Genomic DNA, 22,897 nt, shown 5'->3' with positions numbered 1-22,897 from the left:
CAAATACAAACAATACAAATAAATCAGTGATGCTAAATTCTTTTTCCCCCACCACTATCTTTCTAGCGGCAGTGACATTACTAGGATGTCATCCTTAGGGTGTGCATTTGGATATGAAGGGAGAGTAACTAAATGCTCCTTTAAGCTAAAACTTTATTTTTACTGATTTTTTCATTGTGTGTGTGTGTGTAGTGCCTATCCAATATCCACCCTTAGCTACACACCTACTTGTTGTCTGTTTCGATGAGTCTCCTCTACCTTTGCTTATCTTCCTCAACCTCCACTTCCTCATATCCCTTTCCGCAAAGTGCCAGCATCTGAGTCCTGCTGCTCGAAATCTCCCTGTGACGGGTCTTTTCTAGACTCAGTCTATCATTACCCTTGCTTCTTCTTACCATATGTCTATTGCATCTTAATGATACACATAATTTTCTGCACTCCTTCAAATCTGTTATTTCCTTAGTCTGTGCTTTATTGAGACACTCAGTGCCCACTTCAGCATTCTTGTTTCATTTCTTTTGAGTTTATCTTCTTCTCTTTTGCATATTGGCCATGTTTATGTGCCTTATATCAACACTGAGCTTATTTGCAAAACAGATATTTCTTTACCTTTACAATCCACCAGGAGAATGCATTTGAATCCACTTAGACCTAGTCACTATCTTTATTCTGCCCTAATATCTGTATGAGTTTTTTGCCAAGTGCTCTGTTTTGCCTTTCACACTAAGGCAACATATACTTTAGGTTAGCTGTTAATTCAAAATTATATCTGTATGAGCATGTGTGTGTATATGTATGTGTGTTTGTAATTGTGAATGTGCCCTACAATAAAGTGGTTTCTGACCATGGTTTGTTTCATTCTTCTGGTGGGAGTGGCTCTGAGTTCTTTGTGACCTTGAATTTGATTAAGAAGGTTCAAAATAGATGGATAAATGGACAGACAATTAACGCAATAAAAATATTTAACTAGTTAGCATATTTCACTGTTTGAGAGACAAAGAATTGAAATAGTTGCCTGCTTCTTTAGAAGCAAGTTTCTGTTCATTTTTGGTTTACTTAGTTTGAATGTTAACAGCAGTTTTATTTCTGAATATCCAAATTATGTGCAACCTCTGACCTTTCCCTGAAGTACCTGCATGAATTTTCTATCTTAGACAACAAAGTGGTAAAATGGAGTATGTGGGCACTATTCCATGTATTTATTAAGACCATTTGAAGTAGTAGGGACCAGGTTGAGGAGACCATGGAGAGGTGGAGATATGCTCTAGAGAGGAGATGAATGAAGGTCAATAGAAACAAAACAATACATGTGTGTAAATGAGAGAGAGGTCAGTGTAATAGAGTTGGCAAAGGTGGATGAGTTTAAATACTTGGGATCAACAGTACAGAGTAATGGGGATTGTGGAAGAGAGGTGAAAAAGAGAGTCCAGGCAGGGTGGAATGGGTGGAGAAGAATGTCAGGAGTGATTTGTGATAGACGGATATCAGCAAGAGTGAAAGGGAAGGTCTACAGGACAGTAGTGAGACCAGCTACTGTATGTTATATGGGTTGGAGACGGTGGCACTGACCAGAAAGCAGGAGACAGAGCTGGAGGTGGCAGAGTTAAAGATGCAAAGATTTGCATTGGGTGTGATGAGGATGGACAAGATTAGAAATGAGTACATTAGAGTGTCAGCTCAAGTTGTACGGTTGGGAAACAAAGTCAGAGAGGCGAGATTGCGTTAGTTTAGACATGTGCAGAGGAGAGATGCTGGGTAAATTGGGAGAAGGATGCTAAGGATAGAGCTGCCAGGCGAGAGAAAAAGAGGAAGACCTAAGAGAAGGTTTATGGATGTGGTGAGAGAGGACATGAAGGTGATGGGTGTAACTGAACAAGATGCAGAGGACAGAAAGATATGGAAGAAGATGATCCGCCGTGGTGACCCCTAACGGGAGCAGCTGAAAGAAAAAGAAGTAGTAGTTATTGTTTACAAACGTTATGTTACTTAAACCATGCAATTTCTTTATAAAATGACTAACAGACAAAAATGCAGTATGTACAGTGTCGTGGATGCCAGGGGCGATGACCCGGCCGGGATGCCTTGAAAGACCGGAAGTGGGCGTGCGCCCATCTGGGACCACGTGGGGGCTGCTTTCCTGTTTGCTTTGGGGGCCACGGGTACAGGGCAAGGAAGCTCCACCCTGTAGGGGCCCGTGGTCACTTTGGGAGACCACCGGGGAGCTGCCGGGAGGACAGCTGGCACTTCCGCCACGCTGGGGCGTGGCCAAGGGAGGAATGCAGGGAACACCTGGTGCTCATCCGGGAACCATATAAAAGGGGCCGTCTCCATTCATTCAGGGCTGGAGTCGGGAGGAGGAAGGACGAAGCACAGAGGAGGTGTGGAGGCGGCCCGAAGAAAGGCATTTGTGGCCAGGACTTTTGTATTGGGGTTTTGTGCACGTGACTAGGTCTGAGTGACCACTGACTGGGGTCTGTGTGACCTGTGTAATTTGTAAATATTGTAAATAATAAACGTGTGGTGGTGATTAAGAACATGTCCGCCTGTCTGTGTCCGGGTTGGCTCCACAACAGCTAATCAGCAGCTCTACTCAGGATATTCTAGTAAAGTGGTGAGTCTACAGATTGTATTTAAAAACTGAAAATGAAGGGGCAACTCTTACATTAGCAGTCAGTTTACTCTTTGGGACCTTGTAACTAAAAGCTTTACCTCCCATTTTTATTTTATTTATCATTAGAATCATAAGCAGGCTGTTATCTTGAGATCTCAATGTGTGCTCAGATTTGTAAGTAATGATTAGTTCAGATAAGCAAGTAGGGTCTTCGCCATTTAAGGCTTTATAATCTATAAGGAGGGTTTTGAAATCACCTCTATTTAACAGGGAGCCAGCCAGTGCAAGGACTAGAGAATTATAGTGTACATTCTGATTTGTGTAATAACTCTTGCGGCAGCGTGTTGAATTAACTGCAAACTGCATAATGAATGATTTCAACAACGATGAATTGTATTGCAGTAGCCAGCCCTGCAAGAAATAAATGCATGAATTACTGTATCATTATTCTGCATATTTAGGAAACATCCTAATTTGTAAGATGGAACAAAACTTGTTTTGGATAGTTTTGCAATGTGTGTTTTAAATGACATACAAGAGTTAAAGATTTCACCTAAATTGTGTGGTGATTCAGTAATGATGATTCTAATCTGAGTTAAAGAGTGGCAGAATGTTGCTGCTGTCAACATCTTTCCCCCAATAAATAGCATTTCTGTTTTTTCTCTATTCAGAGACAAGTAGTTCTCATCTATTCTCTCCTTTAAATCACTGACACAACTAAAAGAGCATCAGAGAAATAGCCTAGATGAAAGGTGTCATCTGCATACAAGTGAAAATTAATGTTATGTTTTTTTTTTTTTTTTAATGATGGCATGTAAAGTGAAAACAGTAAACGTTCCCAGTACTGAACCCTGTGGGACACTATATTTAACTTTGGAGTATAATGATGGAGTTCTGTTAGTATGTTTCTACACATGCTAAAATTGATTTGATAAATTGCAACATAACCAGGCAAGCACGGTGGCTATCAGCCCAATGTAATTTTCCAGCATGTGTATCAAAATAGAATGGTCAATGGTAGGGATGAGGATTGTTTAGATTTTATCTATTCAAAATTGATTCCGGTTCTTACTGATTCTTGATCCTGATTTTAATATTGTTATAAATAAAAATGGTCAAAATATTTCATTAACATAAAACTGTATTTATTCTCTTTAAACAGTTCAGCTTAGTTTTACAACAAAGGTTATTTGAAGAAGTAAAACAAAAACAGAGTGTTTAGAGATGAAGTAAACATTTCTAAAATAATTCATATTTCTTCAACCTAAATATCACAAATACACAAAGTAAAAAAGTTTGTTTGTGCAACAAAAAAGTCTACAAAATCAGCATATTAGCCATTTCTGGTAGTATGTGTGACCGCTCTGGGCATGTTCTGTCTCCAGCAGTGGAGAAACCCCTCTTACTTGGGGAAGAGGCAGTCTGCAAACATAAATATGATATTAAAGTATGTTTAGTTCTTTTGGGCATGCTACAGCAGGTTTTCTTGAGTTATCCTGGAATACCGTGTATCATTTTGTATGTGTGATTTTAATATTCAGATTCAGGTTTAAAGGCAGTCAGGCCAATACAGAAATTTTAAAGAAACATGAGTGTCTTAATGTGTCACAATGTATTATTAAATCTGGAGCAGTCAGTTTGTCAAATAAAAAGGAGTGAAATTGAGTATAAAGTCACTAAACAATCCATGTCAGTTTTCTAAATGTCTTTATTAATTTTTTGCTCAAGAATATACTTCAGCATGTTTTTAGCCTTCACTTTACGAAAGTTTGTTCTAGTTTTTTTTTAAGGAGCAGTTTAAACTTGTGGTATGGCGGTCCAGCCACATCTTCTAATCCTACAGTATGCTTGCACAGTATTGTTCATATTGCCGAATGCAGCAGAGCAACTGTAATGTATATTGAAATCCTATATGCGTTCAAGATTAACAAATTGTAAACAATTAAAAAATTAAGTAATTCCTATGTAACAAATTAGGCACTCTTATAAAACAGTGATGAAAAAAAAGCTGATTTTTGCAACAAACAAGAGAGATTGCCTACTACATAAATATGTGCAAATAATTAGTGCATTAAACAACTGAATTTGTGGGAATTAAAGTATTTGTGCAGAATGCTCACAATTCTGCACATAATTTCAAGGTCTCATGTAACTTTATTTATAAATATATTATTTATTAACTATGCACTACCTTGTCTTATTGTATAACTCTGTTCCAATGTAAACCCTAAATACATTATGCCCCCAAAGCACTTTAATTTCGTTGCAAAAACAGCTTAATACATTAGTACAATTACCTAAAAAATTACCTTAATACATTACGTAAAAACAATGTAAAGGTAAACCCGTCTACTCTACAGTACTGTACTGCTATGTCTCCCGCGGTGCTAGAATGTAAATTACCATTGTTACTGCTATACTTACTGTAATTCATGCATGTGCATTTTCTTTGTTATAAATAGAATAAATACCTAATAATTTCATTTAATTAAAATACAGTAAATGTACGGGTACTCACCAATGATGAATGATATTAATGATGACGATGAAGTAATTGTGCAGTACGATGCAGAGTATTTAAAACTCCAAGGGTGGTGCCTCCTCTTCAGGCGCTTCAGGAGGAGTCGTATCTTTGGACGGGTCTTCTTCTGGTGGGGTTTTGTACTGGCTTTTCTTTATAGGATTTTAGGAACATTGTGAAGTTGCTACATTGTCTCCTGTAGCAAACTGCTGGTACAATTTCCGTCTTTCTCACGGATGATTTTACTGTCCAAGGGGATGTTCTTCTTCCTGCAGTCGGTGATCCACAATTCCAAGGCAGATTCCATCCTGACAATATTTTTATTCCTTACAGTCATTACCTTTTTGGCACTATCACAGAAACTTACAGATACGGTACTCCAGATCGCTGCTTTGTTCTTTATTTAGCGTGCAGTGCTTTCATTAATGCCATAGTGAACTACTATGCTACTGCAGCATAACTATTAGTTCCAGGAGCAAATCCAGTAGTTCAACCTTCTCCTGTAGTGTTTTAAACTTCTTCTGGTGCTTAGGCTCAGTGCCAGAAGCTTTAGAAGGTGCAGGGTGATTCGGCGACATCTTGTGCGTTTAAGAATAACAAAATAAATACAGTAACAAAATGGAAAACACAAGAACACTCAGCTGGAGTCACGTCACATGGCAGAGATCAATCAGCAGCAAGGAGAAATGAATAACGCTCTCGGATTGGCTACTTTCACCATCCCAAACCACGTTGAAACATCTGAAATGTTAATATCAAAGTGCTTTTTTACTTTGTGTCGTCATTCCTCAGAGTTTGTGTCAGTCCCATCGTGTGTTAAATTTAAAATTGATTTGCACCCAGTTTCAAAAATCAATTTCAAACCATTTACATAGAATAATAACCATTTATAGTCATATTTATAGTTCGATTGAAACCTGCATGCAAGATGTTAAATGACTAAAAAAGAGAAAAGAAACAAACTACAAATTGTAGATGGTTTATCAGACCTAAATTCGTTAACATTAACAGTTTTTCCAGATGGTCTGTTTTCATTCATTCAAGCCATCTCGAATGTGTGAATTAATTACAGGTGATTTATGGATCCAGAGCAACATGTGAGTGCTCTTTCAAGATCAGTTGATGTCGGTTACCTTAGTGGAGAAAGAGCTGCCAGTAAGTATAATATGAAAACGTGCTATTGAGTTTACAGCAAGTACAGGGTAATATGCATTTATTGAAGCATAAATTATGCAATTGTTGCAACCTACTGAAGCAAGTCTGCAAGAAAGCCAAAACTGTGCTGTTTTTAAAGCTGACAGACTGGGCATTTGAAAAATTCCTACCAGATAACAAGTTGCACATCTCTTTGATAAGAAAACAGACACTTGAATAATAATAAAAAAATAATAATAATAATAATAATTCTTTGCATTTACAGTATATAGTGCTTTTCTCATTATTCAACACATTTTTTTACATAGTGAGTGGGGATCCACTTCAACCACCACTAATGTTAAGCATCCATCTAGATAATGAGACGGCAGCCATTTTGGCACTAGAACACTCTCCACACATTAGCTGTTAGGTGGAGAAAGGGATAAGAAATAGCCGGTTGGAGACAAGGTGTGATTTGGGGGCAAGCATGACTTGGCTGAGGTGGGCAAAGCAAAACTTGTGCATTTTCTACTAAAAAAATATCTGACCTTTGAAACAAACATAGACTTAGTTACAGTGTAAAAACTTTATGCACACTTGGAGTAGGATGTGCTATGGCCAATTTTAGATAGAGAGAAACCAAAAATCACAAAGCATAGCATTTTTATAGAAAAATTTAATCAATGTCATGCTTTAAAGAGTTTTAGCATTGTAATCCCAAGAGACCAAATGTCAGCCCTAGTCTTTAACATGCCTCAGAATAATTGAAGTCACTTAAAAGAAAGGTTGACTCCTAGGTCCATCCCCGACATTTACTTTCTGCTGAATCTTTATGAATCAAAATCCTATGTCTCAAACAATAAAAATAATTGATTACATTTCTGAGCCAACTGATCAGATTTGCCACTACCACTCATTCATTTCTTTTGTTATGAATGTCAGCCTCATTTTAATACCATTCCACATTTAAACCATGATATCAGTTTGCAGCCGACTCTCAGTGCTGCTGTTACTGTACTAACAGCATAAGAACAGGCATCAGTGAAAGGAAAGAAATAGAAGTTGGGAGATGTCTAAAGTAAAAGGAGCTAAGAGGAGAAAAAGTGAAAAAATAGGCTGAAGTTCATACAATGAAATCTTTAAATCTAGAAATTTAAAACAAAACACTCCACTATATCTTAGTCTGAAAACAAAAATGTTGAGAACCTGAAACACTAAATCACAAGCATGCCAGAGTTCTTAATGTATTTACAAATTTTAAAAAACAGGATGTACAGGATGGTTATTTTTGTACCATTGTGGTAGTGTCGTCACTCCTGGTCATCCTGCCTAGCAACAACTTAGCATCAAAAGACACAAAACGTCTCAGAATTGTGTTGTGGGAGAGTGTAATTCATTTTTAAAACAGGTAAAAATGTACTGAAATAAAAATAAATGTTAGAAGCGATCCTACTCCGTTCAACCCATGAGCCAGGTCCATAATCTGTAAATTGCTTGAGGGGCACTGTACAATGGCTGACTCTATGTTGTGATCCCCAAAGGTAATGTGAAAAGACAATTCCCCTCAGGGATTAATAAAGTATATCATTGTATTTGTTAAGTGATGTGCAAAATATTTTTCATGTTTCTTCTCTTTTTGTAATTCTTACTTTTAAGTTATAGTTCTCTGTTTAACGGTTTAATTAATTCTTAGATAGTTAACAGGTTTTTTTAAAGATATATTTTTTCTAATTTAACCTGGATTATGGCATCCCTGCATAATGATACACAAATATTTATGTTGTCAGCACATGCTCCATTAAATTAACCAGTCAGTACATTTAAAACAGCCTGGCACTTGAAAAATTTTTCATCACAGACATTTATTTGCTTAATTATCAACTTTTCTCCCTTAAAGTCTGTTTTATGTATAAGAATCAGGTGAATACAATTATAATCTGATGATCCAAGGTGTTGACTTTAATGCTGACTAGTTCCTTTAATGTTCCATATACACTGATCAACCACTCTCTTATGGCAAGATGGGTAAATGACATGCTGATTAAAAAGCATATTTTTTTGTCAAGTGAATACTGGTTAGAATCCTTCAAAATAAAATTTGTGACTCAAAAGACAGTGCAGTACACCATTTCTAGTCGAGCCTTTGCCCTAAATCACATCTCAACGATAAGCCTCTAGCATGAGTAATTTTTCAAACTTCTGGTACAATATCCATAATTAGAGTAGTGACTCTGAGGTTAGAGATCTGCACTGGCAATCGGAAGGTTGCTGGTTCAAATCCCGTAAATGCCAATAGGGACTCTGTTCTGTTTTGCCCTTGAGCAAGGCCCTTAGCCTACAATTGCTGAGCGCTTTGAGTAGTGAGAAAAGCGCTATATAAATGAAAAGAATTATTATTATTATTATTTAAAAATCCCTCAAAAACTTTGAGGTGTGTGCAGGCAGGGGCATCCTATATAAGATCATTCTGCCAGTCCCAAATGATGTTTCTGTATTCTTTAGATCCAGATTACAATGAAAGATACAAGCACACATGGTGGCTCAAATACTGTCCATCTTCTAAACTATATAGCATGGACTATATAGCAGTAGCACTTGCATAACAGTTTGGGGAAATTCTCTTTGCCTCCTATCAAAGCAGTTATTCTTGGGACTGATCTTTTTATACGAAGGTCTTACCCCAAGCATTATTATGTCTCCACCTTATGTCCTAGATGCACCTGCCAACGCATGGCATGCTTATTTATATGTAGACAGACCTCTATCAGCTTTGCACATCTGAACACTGTACAGGGGTGCGGAAATCCAACACCCGACTTGTCCAACACGGGTAAATTGACTGTCGGACAAGCGTGTTTTTCTAGTTTCAGTTGTCCATGGACAAGTGCAATTTTCTGGAGAAAAAAGAATTATATGTGCTGTGCAGGGCACATGTTTACCACTACTTTCAAATTTTAAACATTTGTGTATGTACTTCGTGCGGTTTACAGTTTACTTAGGTACGTTCTTCATGTCTCAAATTGGTATTCAATATTGTTTACAAAATGACGGCTGATTTTTCAAAGGGGAATCACTCTTGTGTTCTTACATAAGTATTTTACCCTATTATTTACACACTTGGAGATGCGGCAATTTTTTCATGCCGACATTACAATGTAATTTGATGATTTTTCATTATAATCGATAACTTTTATATATCTATACTAATAAAAGGCAAAGCCCTCACTGACTCACTCACTCATCACTAATTCTCCAACTTCCCGTGTAGGTAGAAGGCTGAAATTTGGCAGGCTCATTCCTTACAGCTTATTTACAAAAGTTAACCGGTTCCATTTCGAAATTTTACGCGTAATGGTCATAATGGTCAACAACGTCCGCAATGTTGAACTTTCTTATTTATGGCCCGATCTTCTCGAAATTTGGTAGGCAGCTTCCCTGCACTAACCGAAAACCAATGTACGTAATTATTTTGGTGGTATGATGCCACTGTTGGCCGCCATATTGAACTTTTCAACAGTCTTTGTTACTTATGGGTCCATCTTCAAGAAATTTGGTACACGGGTTCTCAACGCTAACTGAATCCTACTTACGTACATATATACGTCCATAGCCTGCAGCTCGGTCATCGTGTGAGGTGGCGTTGGGTCCCCCATCCTAACGCCTCCCACGTTGTTGGCTGCCTGCCTATATAAGACCGTCCGTCGCTCCGGTCTCTACATTCCCTTCCTTGCTTCGCCACGGGATTCACGTCTCCCTACTGATAACTACAGCCTTTTTGTTTAATCCATGGCTTCTCCGCTGTTTTATTGTTTGTTTATTACAAGTATAGTTATTGTATAGGTATTTTAGACTTACTTTACATTGCTCAGGTAAACATTTCCTTTATCATTCCAACCCCCATTACCATGTCTATCGAGGTGCTTACTATCGATCAAAGAACTGTCACTTACTGAGTGGTTTCCATGTCCGGAGATGGCACCTACCTTTTCCATTCTCTTTGTTACATATTGCACGGCCATATCAGGCTCACTCTTGATATCCGGAGGAACATTCTGTCTTATGTATTGAATGACTGGGACAGGTTCAAGGTGTGGACTGATAACGGTACAGGAGATAATTATACTACACAGGAGCACTAGAAGAGTGAAATGCTTAAGCCCTTCACCTATGGTTCTGCATGTGAGTTGATGGCTGCCGCTGAATTATTCGAAATGGCCAAATATTTTACACCTTTCGACAACCGCCAATGCCTCTTAAACATCTTAGATTCACAGGTGACGATTTCAGTAGTGGACACTTTGATGTTTATGAATATTTAAACTCTCAAAAGCTGGATGTGATTTTATCGATGAAACCGGTTGTGTGCTTACAACGCTTGACAGATGCCAAATGTCACTTCAACACAACAAATCCTGCAAATACTGTCGTAATTGAAACAAACCATGAAACTCAAACCGATTATGACAGCAGCAATCCAAGCTGTGAGATTTGAGACAAGATTACTTTTCACATGGCCAACTGTAAGTTACATGCTCAAGAGTAAGCTCAGCGCACAGCTTGGTCATGTTACAACCGGAGGGCCGAACTGACAACATGGTATACAAAGAGATCCTTAACAAATAATTATTGGCATATTGTCCCACAGTTTAAAAAGGTTTAATTTTCTTTTAATAAAAATTTGAATGCATTACTTCAGGGGTCCTCAGATAAACACTTGATATTTTTTCACGCGAAAGAAGTTTAGACATGGGTGGCACGGTGGCGTGGCTGTAGTGTGTGAGGGACTCCAAAAACTGGACATTTGAATGAGTATTGCACAGGTTTAACTGAAATATTGTGTAAATGTTGGGTTCGTGATCTGGCGGTCGGAGACACGAATGCAGAATTCAATGGATGTTTTTCTGAGCAGGCTTTCTTTATTGCATGTTTGCTGTGTCTGTCTTACGTACTAAACCCCCCTATCCTTTGTCTTTCTCCATATAACCAATCACCACACGATAAACGTCTTTGTGAAATTAAAACTAGTTAGAAACCTAGACCTCAGAGTTTTCAGAACTTTAAAAAAAAAATTTCATTATACATGTTTAATTATGCCATCCATTCAGAGGTCTAAGCTTATAACTAGTCTTAATTTCACAAATATGTTTATCGTGTGTTGATTGGTTATGTGCAGAAAGAAAAAGAATAGGAACTGGGGGTTTAGTACGTCATGAGTCTAAAAGTAAGAAAAATGTTAGTTCAATTAAAAAAGCGTTTTCTAAAGCTGAACCCTCGGAGGTTGAGCGTTATGCTAGACTGTTCAATACTGCTTCTTTAGAAGAGTTTGACCCGCGACCAGCTGTGGAATTCTGGCTGTCACCTGGCAACAGGCCTGAAAAGTCGTCAGCATCCACTTATGCAGGACCATCAGTCCAGGAACCATGCAGTTCAGCTCGAGCAGAAATGAAAAGCATTCAGCACATGCTGTCTGAGATAGTAACGATTCTTGGGGGAGAAGATGTTGCAAGACAAAAGCTGAAGACCATGGCAGAAAATGAATCAGGACAGTGTTCTGTTATGTAACTGTAATATATGAAAAAAGAACTAGTGTAGATATAATGAAGGCATTGTTTATTAGCCAGTTAAAATAAGGGAATCTTTTATATAATGTTCTAGAGCAAGGTGGCAAAATACTACTCCCTGAAAGAACTTTTTTCAGTTTTAAAATGGAAGGCAGTTTTGGTATCAATAAAAGAGATCAGAAAAATAAACTATTTTTTACTTTTGTTATTTGTTTATGGGAAAGTGAATTTAACTGGCGGACAAGTGGATTTTCTAAGTTTACTTGTCTGTGGAAAAGTAGAAACAAATTTGATTTCCACACCCCTGTTGTAGCTTTTCTCCATTAATTTTTGCAACACTCCTTAAGCTTTTTCAGATTGCATGGAGATCATGAGTAAACAGACTTTCTCAAGTCCAGCCACAAATTCTCATTTGGATTGATATGTGGACTCCAGGACATTAACATTGTCATTTTTAAGCCATCCCTGTGTAGCTTTGGCTTTATTCTTGTGGTTGTTGCCTTGCAGGAAAACAAATCATCTCTGGTCTAGGTAGATTTACAACTATGTCATAATCCATTGCTTAATTATTAATTTAACTGTGCTCCAAAGTATGTTCAGTCACTGATTATTTTCTTGTTTGTATACCCTGACTTGTGATTTTGAATTACATTTTCATAGAGTTGTTTAGAGTATTATATTGTCTAAATTGTGTAGTTTTGCCCCAGATACTGACTGATACTTTTTTGTTCAAGAGTTTAGTCTTTGAGTTTATTTTGTTCTTTTCTTGTAAAAATGTATTAAACCCATGATAGTTCATTACTGATGGACACTTCAAGAGATTTTGAAACTGCTCATACTCTGAAAAGCATCCTGTCTGATGTAAATAGAAACATACAGTCATGTGAAAACATTAGGACACCCTTTGAAAGCATGTGGTTTTTTGTAACATTTTTAATAAATGGTTATTTCATCTCCGTTTCAACAATACAGAGAGATTAAAGTAATCCAACTAAACAAAGAAAACTGAAGAAAAGTCTTTTCAAGATCTTCTGTAAATGTCATTCTACAAAAATGCCTATTCTAACTGAGGAAAAAGATAGGACACCCTCACATGTATTCCCTCTTAAATTGGCTCAGATCTCACACAGGTATATCACACCAGGTGCACATAATTAGTAGATCGTTACTCTGCATGTTGAATGAGGCTTGCCCTATTTAAACCTCAGACATTTAGTTTGGTGTGCTCCTGACTGTTGAAGTGAGAGTGAGCACCATGGTGAGAACAAAAGAGCTGTCAGAGGACTTCAGAAAAGATTGCAGCAGCCTATGAGTCTGGGAAGGGATTTAAAAAGATCTCAAAAGATTTTGAAATCAGCCATTCCACTGTCCGGAAGATAGTCTACAAGTGGAGGGCTTTCAAAACAACTGCCAACATGCCCAGGACTGGTCGCCCCAGCAAGTTCACCCCAAGAGCAGACCGCAAGATGCTAAAAGAGGTCTCCAAAAACCCTAAAGTGTCATCTCGAGAACTACAGCAGGCTCTGGCTACTGTTGATGTAGAAGTACATGCCTCTACAATCAGAAAGAGACTGTACAAGTTTAACTTGCATGGGAGGTGTGCAAGGAGGAAACCTTTGCTTTCCAAGAGAAACATCGAGGCCAGACTGACATTTGCCAGAGATAAAGTTGACAAAGACCAGGACTTCTGGAATAATGTTCTTTGGACAGATGAGTCCAAAATTGAATTATTTGGACACAACAGCAGAGGACATGTTTGGCGAAACCAAACACAGCATTCCAAGAAAAGAACCTCATACCAACTGTGAAGCATGGAGGTGGAAGTGTCATGGTTTGGGGCTGCTTTGCTGCAGCAGGACCTGGTCAGCTCACCATCATAGAATCCACGATGAATTCTACTGTGTATCAGAAGGTGCTTGAAGAACATGTGAGACCATCAGTTAGAAAATTAAAGCTGAAGCGGAACTGGACCATGCAACATGACAATGACCCAAAACATACTAGTAAATCAACCAAAGATTGGCTGAAAAGAAGAAATGGAGAGTCCTGGAATGGCCAAGTCAAAGTCCAGATTTGAATCCCATTGAGATGCTGTGGGGTGACTTGAAAAGGGCTGTACGTGCAAGAAACCCTCAAACATCTCACAGCTGAAAAAGTTCTGCATTGAGGAGTGGGGTAAAATTTCCTCAGACCGATGTCGAAGACTGGTAGATGGCTACAAGAACCGTCTCACTGCAGTTATTTCAGCCAAAGGAGGTAACACTCGCTATTAGGGGCAAGGGTGTCCTATCTTTTCCTCAGTTAGAATAGGCATTTTTGTAGAATGACATTTACAGAAGATCTTGAAAAGACTTTTCTTCAGTTTTCTTTGTTTAGTTGGATTACTTTAATCTCTGTGTAGTCAGCCTTTTGCTTCCTAAAGTCTTTGATCAGCTGCAGTTTTACTCATATTGAGTGACATTGTTGTCTTGGCACTTTAGCAGGTAAACCTCTTCTCAGTAAGCCATCTCATCATTGTTGGTGATCAGGCCTATGATGCTAATGTCATCATGCAAATTTAATGAAGGAGTTGGAGCTCTGTTTGTCAGACAATTATATGTGAACAAGAAGGGGACTCGGCAACTTACCTACAGAATGCCTGTGCTGAGGGTCAATTTGGAGAATATAATTCCTTTAATCCATGCATTTTCAGTTCTGTTCGTGAGGAAGTCCAAAATCCAATTGGGGATTGTGGCACTAAATCCTAAATTGAAGATTAACAATTTCAGACTGATAGAATTTCTAAAAATTAGGGAAGGGGTTAAGAACACCAGTTTTAGAACAACTTCTGTTTAACAAAGTCCTCCAGGAGATGGTAATTCCATATCAGTGTGCTATTAAAATGTCCTTTCAAAAAAAAAAAATTTATAACACAGTGATAGAGTCTCTTTAGACCATGTTGTTAAATAATGGCACATTTTAGCAGATTATTTTCTTTTCTAGTTTAATATTACTTAAAAAGTTATACTGCTGTCATAAGTAAAATACTTCTAAAGCAGTATTAGTCCTTTACAACTTTGTAATTTTATGCTTTTGATGTACTGCATTTTTAAATTTTAGTGCTTAGGTTTTATATTAACAGAATATTACGAAGTTTTATTACTTGCAAGGTGAATTTTATATTTTCAGTAAGTGATATTTGAAATTATAAGTTCACAGCAAAATCAAAATTTCACATTTTAATACTAAATATGGTTTCATTTAAGTGAATTTAAACAGTGATTTTATTGTATGCTTTCTGAATTATCCTCCTGCTCATTTACTTTATTAATACATTCTCTTTTGGATTTTCTATTTTCATTATTTATTTGTCTTTATATTGTAAGGTTTGCACACTTAATATTAGCTGAACATAAATTATTGAGCCTTTTATTTGTTTCTTTGTTGCTGGTCTTGCCCAAAACTCATACTGTTACTTGTAAGTTTCTCAAATGGGAAAAACTGAGTGTCACTAGTGATGCTCCAATCGATTGGTTACCAATCAAAATCAGCCAATTTTCATCCACTCTGATTTGATCGGTGATCAGTAAATTAGCCATGCTTAAAAACAAGTTTTTCAGAACCTTCTTTTCTAATCTTTATAGTAATTTAGTGTAGTGCTCTTTTATGAAAATTGTTATGGTACTTGAAGAATTTCACATGTCATTTTACCACCACACTTCCCTAAATAGGGAGCAGATAGGCAGACTTCACTTCAGAGTGAAGACAGGAATATTAACCTTTACATTAAAGAAAGTGGAGTAATTAACCAACAAAATGGAACCTAAGGTGTTGTCCTGAGCATAGAGAGGATTGGCAGAGTGTAAGGGATGCATCTACCTGCAGCACTCCACTCCAAACACTCCTTTTATGAATGTGTATGGTGTGCGAGTTTGTGTTTAGTACAGCAGGTCACATTTTTAATTAGAAAAAGAACAGATAAAGTGGAACTTGCCATTGCTGCTTAGTAAACAGTAGGCTTAATCTGGATTTGAAATACGGTGTGGGATTGTGTGTATGCACAAAGTTAATAATTTCCATAAATTCTAAGTTTTAATTTGCAAATTTCATGTATAAATTTGTTTTGTAACACTCTTTCTTACTTGTTGCAAGAATAATCATCATCATTTTTTAAACTACTATTTTATATTTATGCCATATTTGTTTTTTTTCATTATTTACGTTATGTTAAGCTTGTATGCATAATGCCACCTTGGTGTTGCCATTGCTCTTGATCGAATTGTGCTGCTGCCAAATTCAATAATCGGCTGTTTAGTGGAGTTCCACGAGTGTTTAACAGGGGGTGAGGACATGGGGCTTGTAGTGCCTTTGTTTAAACTCCCCATTATAATTCTGACTGTCTTATGCTTATGGAATTAGTTTTACACTAGGAGGTGGTGTTGTTACTGGAGAATCTCTGTAATTTTTTAGCTGCATTCAGACGGGATTAGTTTTACACCAGGAGGTGGTGAAAAGTCCATGCTTCAAATGGGAAAGTAGTTGGTAGTCTGCACTGGCTTTTTCCTATTCTCTGTAGTTAATGTGTTTGTACTGTCAGTTCAGTTGAAAGTTCAGACCACAGTTCCTATTTATAATACCAATATGTCAGTTCATACCTCCAAGGGTAACAGCCCTGCACCAACACGTTTTGTATATCAGCATGTCTCTGGGCCTCCGAGGGGATATAACACCCACCCCACCCCACATCCACTGTTATTCAACATGCACAGAAGGGAGTACAATGCAAGGTCTTTTTTTTTTTTTTTACCACTTCAGCCATGTGGTAGAAATTTAACATCTTATTAAAGAAAGAAATATACTCTAACAGTACAAATCAGTAATCAAGCAGGAAAAAAGATGTTCATTGTATCTTTTAATTACTCCTTGGCAAAATGCCTTAGAGGGAGCATTCTTCAAAAGCAGTCTGTTACAGTATGGATAGAATGATCACAGAAACAAAGAATAGAGGTTCATTTTATAAATTGTTGAATTTACATACAGTGTCAATCAATGCTTACATTTTTCTCTGGTTGGTTTGTTGGTTTACACCCAAATGACTTATATAAAATAAAACTATATTATATTATATTCTGGTTCTTCTTTATACCCTTGAGTTGAGCCATCACCCTTGAAATCTCTGTGCATAACAACTGTCCATTCTGGTTCTTTACAGGACATCTTCAAATTTCTTAGTTATCTCTTGGCCGTCTTTCACTGTATTTTGTTGTTCACTTAACCATTATCTGGTTTCCTGACATGCCTGCAAAGGTTTCTGACAAGTATTAACCCTCTATGCTATTTCTTTAAGATGAAAGCTATCTTACCGTAATATTATTCTTCTAAAACCACTGGGTAAAAGTAATTATTGCCAAAGTATCTCTGTAATTTTAGTCCCATTTGAATTGCTCAAATGACAGATTTACTGATATGTCAATTCACACTAGTTTAACCTGTGGTTATTTTTTTACTGACTTTTTATAGAAGGTTAATGTCTTTGTAGATTTTACTGAGACATGAACAGGCAGTCCATGAAAAGTTACTGACATGAGTGATTTGGACACAAGTAGAATTACCCCTCTTCCTGGTGTAAAACTAATCCTATCCGAATATAGATGAAACTCAACTATACTTTGTTAAATGGAAGGCTAAAAACAGGCTGAAGCATATTTTTGTGTGCCAGTAATATATAAATTCAAGAAACTGACTTGGTTTCTTTACTGAATTCGTATTTAGATTCATTCTTTTTTATTTGATAAACTGAAAGCTGACAATTTGTGTCTGTGTTATGAATTTTAAAGAAGCACACAATCATCTTTTCTTTAAAATATTTAATATGGGCTGGCTGCTTTCAAACCTGAATCTGAAAAATAAATGTTAGTAAAACACACAGATTACAAACAGCTTTCAAGGATATCTTGACTGTTATGAAAATCAGCTGTAGAATACTGCCACCACTCTAACTATGGCAAGGACAGTCCAACACAAAAATTAGAGCATTGTACAGTAGAATGCTTTTCTTTATGTTTTCATAATTCAGTTTTTCATTCTCTTATGGTCTTCCAGAAATGTCTTTTGGTTCTGGCAACAGTTCATGGTAATCTTAACACTAGAATCCCTGAAGCCTATGAAAAAAGTTGTAATGCCGGGCCACCTTAAATTCTTTCACAACTCTTCATCAACGTTTTTATTTTGCAAATGTGTCAGTCAGCACAAGCAGCAAGCAACTGGCTATCCCATCCCCCACCAACGCAGCTGAAGTGAGACACAAAATTCTCAGAGCTGAAGTCTGTTTTTCTGGGTGTGAAGTGCCTTGAGTTGTATAGGGTAAATAATATAATGTTGTTTGGAATACATACATTTCATGTGTGTTCCATTTCTATAATAATCTGGATGAATGTAGGATTACAGGAAATGCGAGGCAAAAAATGTTGAACACTTAGCTGAACAGAAGCTTTTTTCATGTTATAGTAGTAATTGATAAAATTTTGATGTGTAATGTGTGAAGACTGAAGTTCAAATATGAAATAAATACTTTTACAAAAGGTATAACAAAATAAGTGCACCTTTATTCAAGCATATAACCAAAAAAAAGGAAATTATTCAATGTTGCTGTCAATATGTAAAAACCTAAGCCTATTTATCAGTTACATGACTGGTGTAGAGGTAAGAATGGCCGTCTCTGAATCAAGAGGTTGGGGGTTCGATCTTCGGTCTTCCCCACATTTTCCGTTTTGAGTAGTGAGCTGTTATTATTACTATTATATAATAAAAACATACGCTTGATTTGAGCCTGTAACACCCATTGTACATTTTTGATACTTGTAAAAGTTAGTGTTTCTTTCAATCAAGTTTATTCTCTCAGTCACGTTCACGTAGTACAATGAACTTACCTCTCCCTCTCTGAGTTGATGGTGTTTATCTCAATTCTTTTCACAAGAGCAGCGATGACCAAGGTTGGTGCTGTGGTTCATGCCTGGTTAGAAATATTTGTTGTACCGGCAATCAAAGATATGTGACCGCTATCGAACTAGCATGCGCCCATTGTGCTTGGACAACAAAGACACCCATGCAGAACATGTGAAAAATTACAGATTTGCATGTGCAATGCTATTCCGAGACTGGAACTGGACAAAGGCAAAGCCATAACAGCAGACTACTTCTTCATGTTGCTTTCGGTGGCAAATAAACTGCTGCACTGCACCACAGCTCTGCTTGGCACCATAAGGTGGGACTGGAACTTCCCCTTACAGCTAAAATCTCTTTAGTATTCATGCAATTCTCCACATTAGTATTTAGATGTGGCAGTGCCATGCCATGTTTCGGTTTTTACATATTGACAGTAACATGTAAATTGAATAACTACTTTTTCTTCAGTTATATTCTTGAACTAGCAAAATACCCGTGCTTCGCAGCGGAGAAGTAGTGTGTTAAAGAAGTTATGAAAAAGAAAAGGAAACATTTTAAAAATAAGATAACCTGATTGTCAATGTAATTGTTTTGTCACTGTTATGAGTGTTGCTGTTATCAAGGATTTGGTTATCATTATTTCTTTCAATCAGGTTCGTATTTGGAGGACTTGTTGTTTTGAAGTTACATTCTGTGTTTGTCAACCGTTGTAAAGAAAACAGGTTTCATTCATCGAAGTGTTCACTACCCAAATCGCTACTCGTGAATGTAAGATTTTTAATATGCATTCCCGGTATTAACTTGTGCTAAACGTACCATGGTGTGATGTAAGGAGAACTGACTGTAAAAAGGCAAGGAGGCGCGTATTTTGAATGAAAAGGGACAAGACAGCGAAGGAATAGAAAAGTGAGAAAGAAAACTGTTTATATAAAGAGCTAGGAAGGTGAATGGAAAGAAGCAGCCAGTGGTAAAGCAAGTAAGACTCCGCAATAAGGACGGTTGGGTGCACGTAGAAGGTGTAACAATAGGATTGTTAAGCCTTATGATAATGTTCCCCCACGGAGGGTTTAGAGAGACGCACTGAGAGAAGAATAGAATAGGGAAGACCGTGTGACTGTTCTGCTGTTCTCCTTCAACAGTTCTGTGGCTCTGCATATTTGTATGCACCTCTTTAAAGTCAGTTTGTCTTCTCTCAGTAATCTTTGTTGCAAACTTGCATCACTGGTTCTGCACACAATTCGGTCACGTATAAAGGAACTTTTAATCGCCCCGAAATTGCAAGTACCTGCTAACACTCTCAGATCTTTGACGTAGTTGTCTATATTTTCTCCCCTTGCCTGATTTCTTGAAAAAAATCAGAACCTCTCTACAGTTTCATTTATTTTCGGGTTGTAATGTTCATCAAATTTATGTATCATCAAGCTCATGATTAACTCATCAGGTCTTACATCACCGGTCAGCACCCGACACAATTCTCTGCCGCTCTCTCCAATAAGATAACGGAATAATCTGACCTTAGTGTTTTCCTCTGCCTCTGGCATTGCAAGTTCTGTGCATAGTCTGAACTCATCCTTCCATGTTCTCCATGACTAAGCCAGGTCGTTAGCATCGAGGCTTTATACCCTGCGTCTTCTCATTAAACTTGTATCTTGCGAAAATCTCGTGTGATCTTGCGATGTCCATGGCTTTATTTAATTTTAGCTCAGACCCGGCACTTAAAAGTTTCTCTCACACTTTCGCTGAGTTTGTGCCAAACACTATTCTATCCCTGACCATCTCATCTTCGTTTGCATAAGCACAGTCCTTCACCAGCAATTTTAACTCCATTACAGCAATTTTAACTCCCTTACAAAGTGATCAAAAGTCAAGTTTACACCCTGCGTCTTCTCATTAAACTTGTATCTCACGAATATCATATTCGTCGTAGCCATGAAAAATGCCACCGGCAGCGTGTCTATGAACTTAATTTAAACTTAAGGTTTATACCGTGCTTTGTTTCCGCAGTAGCTGCACTTATGAATATGCTTGTATGCGTCACTCGCTTCATATTCTTTTGCTGCCTTCTCAATTGTGTAATGTGTTTTTTGAACAGGTTTCATTAATCGAAGAGATCACTACCCAAATTGGTACTCGTGAATCCATCCATCCATTTTCCAACCCGCTGAATCCGAACACAGGGTCACAGGGGTCAATCCCAGCCAACACAGGGCACAAGGCAGGAACCAATCCTGGGCAGGGTGCCAACCCACCACAGGATACATACAAACACACCAAGCACACACTAGGGCCAATTTTAGAATCGCCAATCAACCTAACCGGCATGTCTTTGGACTGTGGAAGGAAACTGGAGCGCTCGGAGGAAACCCACGCAGACACTGGGAGAACATGCAAACTCCACGCAGGGAGGACCCAGGAAGCGAACCCAGGTCTCCTAACTGTGGGGCAGCAGCGCTACCACTGCGCCACCGTGCCACCCACTCGTGAATCTAAGATGTTTAATAGGCATTCCCGGTATTAAGTTGTGGATTTGCCTGTGAATATTTAGCGGCAGCATGTCTATGAACGTAATTTAAACTTAAGCTTTACATCTTGCTTTCCTATTGATATGTGTACAAAGGCTTGTTCAGCATCAGGTTTCCGCAGTAGCTGCACTTATGAATATGCTAAGCACAGTCCTTCACCCGCGAATATTTACCTTATATTGGCAGGCACTCAATTACGTAGGAGGCGTGATAATGCGGGATGCAACTCCGCCTCACACGGCGACCAAGCTTCAGGCTATGGCCATATATATGGACGAAAGTAGGTTCCAGTTATGACCGTTATGTGTAGAATTTCAAAATGAAACCTGCCTAACTTTTGTAAGTAAGCTGTAAGGAATGAGCCTGCCAAATTTCAGCCTTCCACCTACACGGGAAGTTGGAGAATTAGTGATCAGTCAGTCAGTGAGGCCTTTTATTAGTATAGACTAGCAAAATACCCGCGCTTCGCAACGGTGAAGTACTGCCTTAAAATTTTTATTAGGAAGAAAATTAAACCTTTTTAAACTGAGGGAAAATATACCAATAATTATTTGTTAAGGATCTCATTGTATACCACATTGTCAGTTTGGCCCTCTGGTTGTAATATGACCAAGCTGTGCGCTGAGCTTACTCTTGAGCATGCAACGTACAGTTGGCCATGTGAAAAGTAATCTTGTCTCAAATCTCACAGCTTGGATTGCTGCTGTCATAATCGGTTTGAGTTTCATGGTTTGTTTCAATTACGACAGTATTTGCAGGACTTGTGTTGAAGTGACATTCGGCATCTGTCAAGCGTTGTAAGCATACAACCGGTTTCATAGATAACTTCGCATCCAGCTTTTGAGAGTTTAAACATTCATAAACATCAAAGTGTGCACTACTAAAATCGTCACCTGTAAATCTAAGATGTTTAACAGGCGTTGGCGGTTGTCGAAAGGTGTAAAATATTTGGCCATTTCGGTACACTTGAAAGCAACAACCGAACAATTCAGCATCAGGCATCAACTCACATGCAGAATCATAGGTGAAGGGCTTAAGCATTTCACTGTTATAGTGCTCCTGTGTAGTATAATTATCTCCTGTACCGTCATCAGTCCACACCTTGAACCTGTCCCAGTCATTCAATACATAAGACACAATGTTCCTCCGGATACCAAGAGTGAGCCTGATATGGCCGTGCAATATGTAACAAAGAGAATGGAAATGGCAGGTGCCATCTCCAGGCATGGAAACCACTTGGTAAGTGATAGTTCTTTGATCGATGGTGATCACCTTGATAGACATGTTAATGAGGGTACAGTTGGAACGATACAGGAAATGGGTACCTGAACAATGTAAAGTAAGTCTAAAATACCTACACAATAACTTTAATCATAATAAACGAACAATAAAACAGTGGAGAAGCTGTGGATTAAATAAAAAGGCTGTAGTTATCAGCAGGGAGACGTGAATCCCGTGGCGAAGCAAGGAAGGGAATGTAGAGACCAGAGCGACGACGGCCTTATATAGGCAGGCAGCCAACAACGTGGAAGGCGTTGGGATGGGGGACCCAACGCCACCTCACACGGTGACCGAGCTGCAGGCTATGGACGTATATATGTATGTAAGTAGGATTCAGTTA

General features: G+C 38.0%; 1 protein-coding gene across 11 annotated transcripts in view; it reads left to right on the top strand.

Annotated features, from left to right (window-relative positions):
* Window positions 1-22,897, top strand: part of caska (calcium/calmodulin-dependent serine protein kinase a) — a 509,789-nt gene that overhangs the window by 266,806 nt on the left and 220,086 nt on the right. The window lies entirely within an intron of this gene.

Source organism: Polypterus senegalus, chromosome 2, assembly GCF_016835505.1.
Source record: "Polypterus senegalus isolate Bchr_013 chromosome 2, ASM1683550v1, whole genome shotgun sequence".
NCBI lineage: Eukaryota > Metazoa > Chordata > Cladistia > Polypteriformes > Polypteridae > Polypterus > Polypterus senegalus.
Note: the sequence above shows the minus strand (reverse complement) of the source record. Positions and strands in the feature narration are given on the sequence as shown.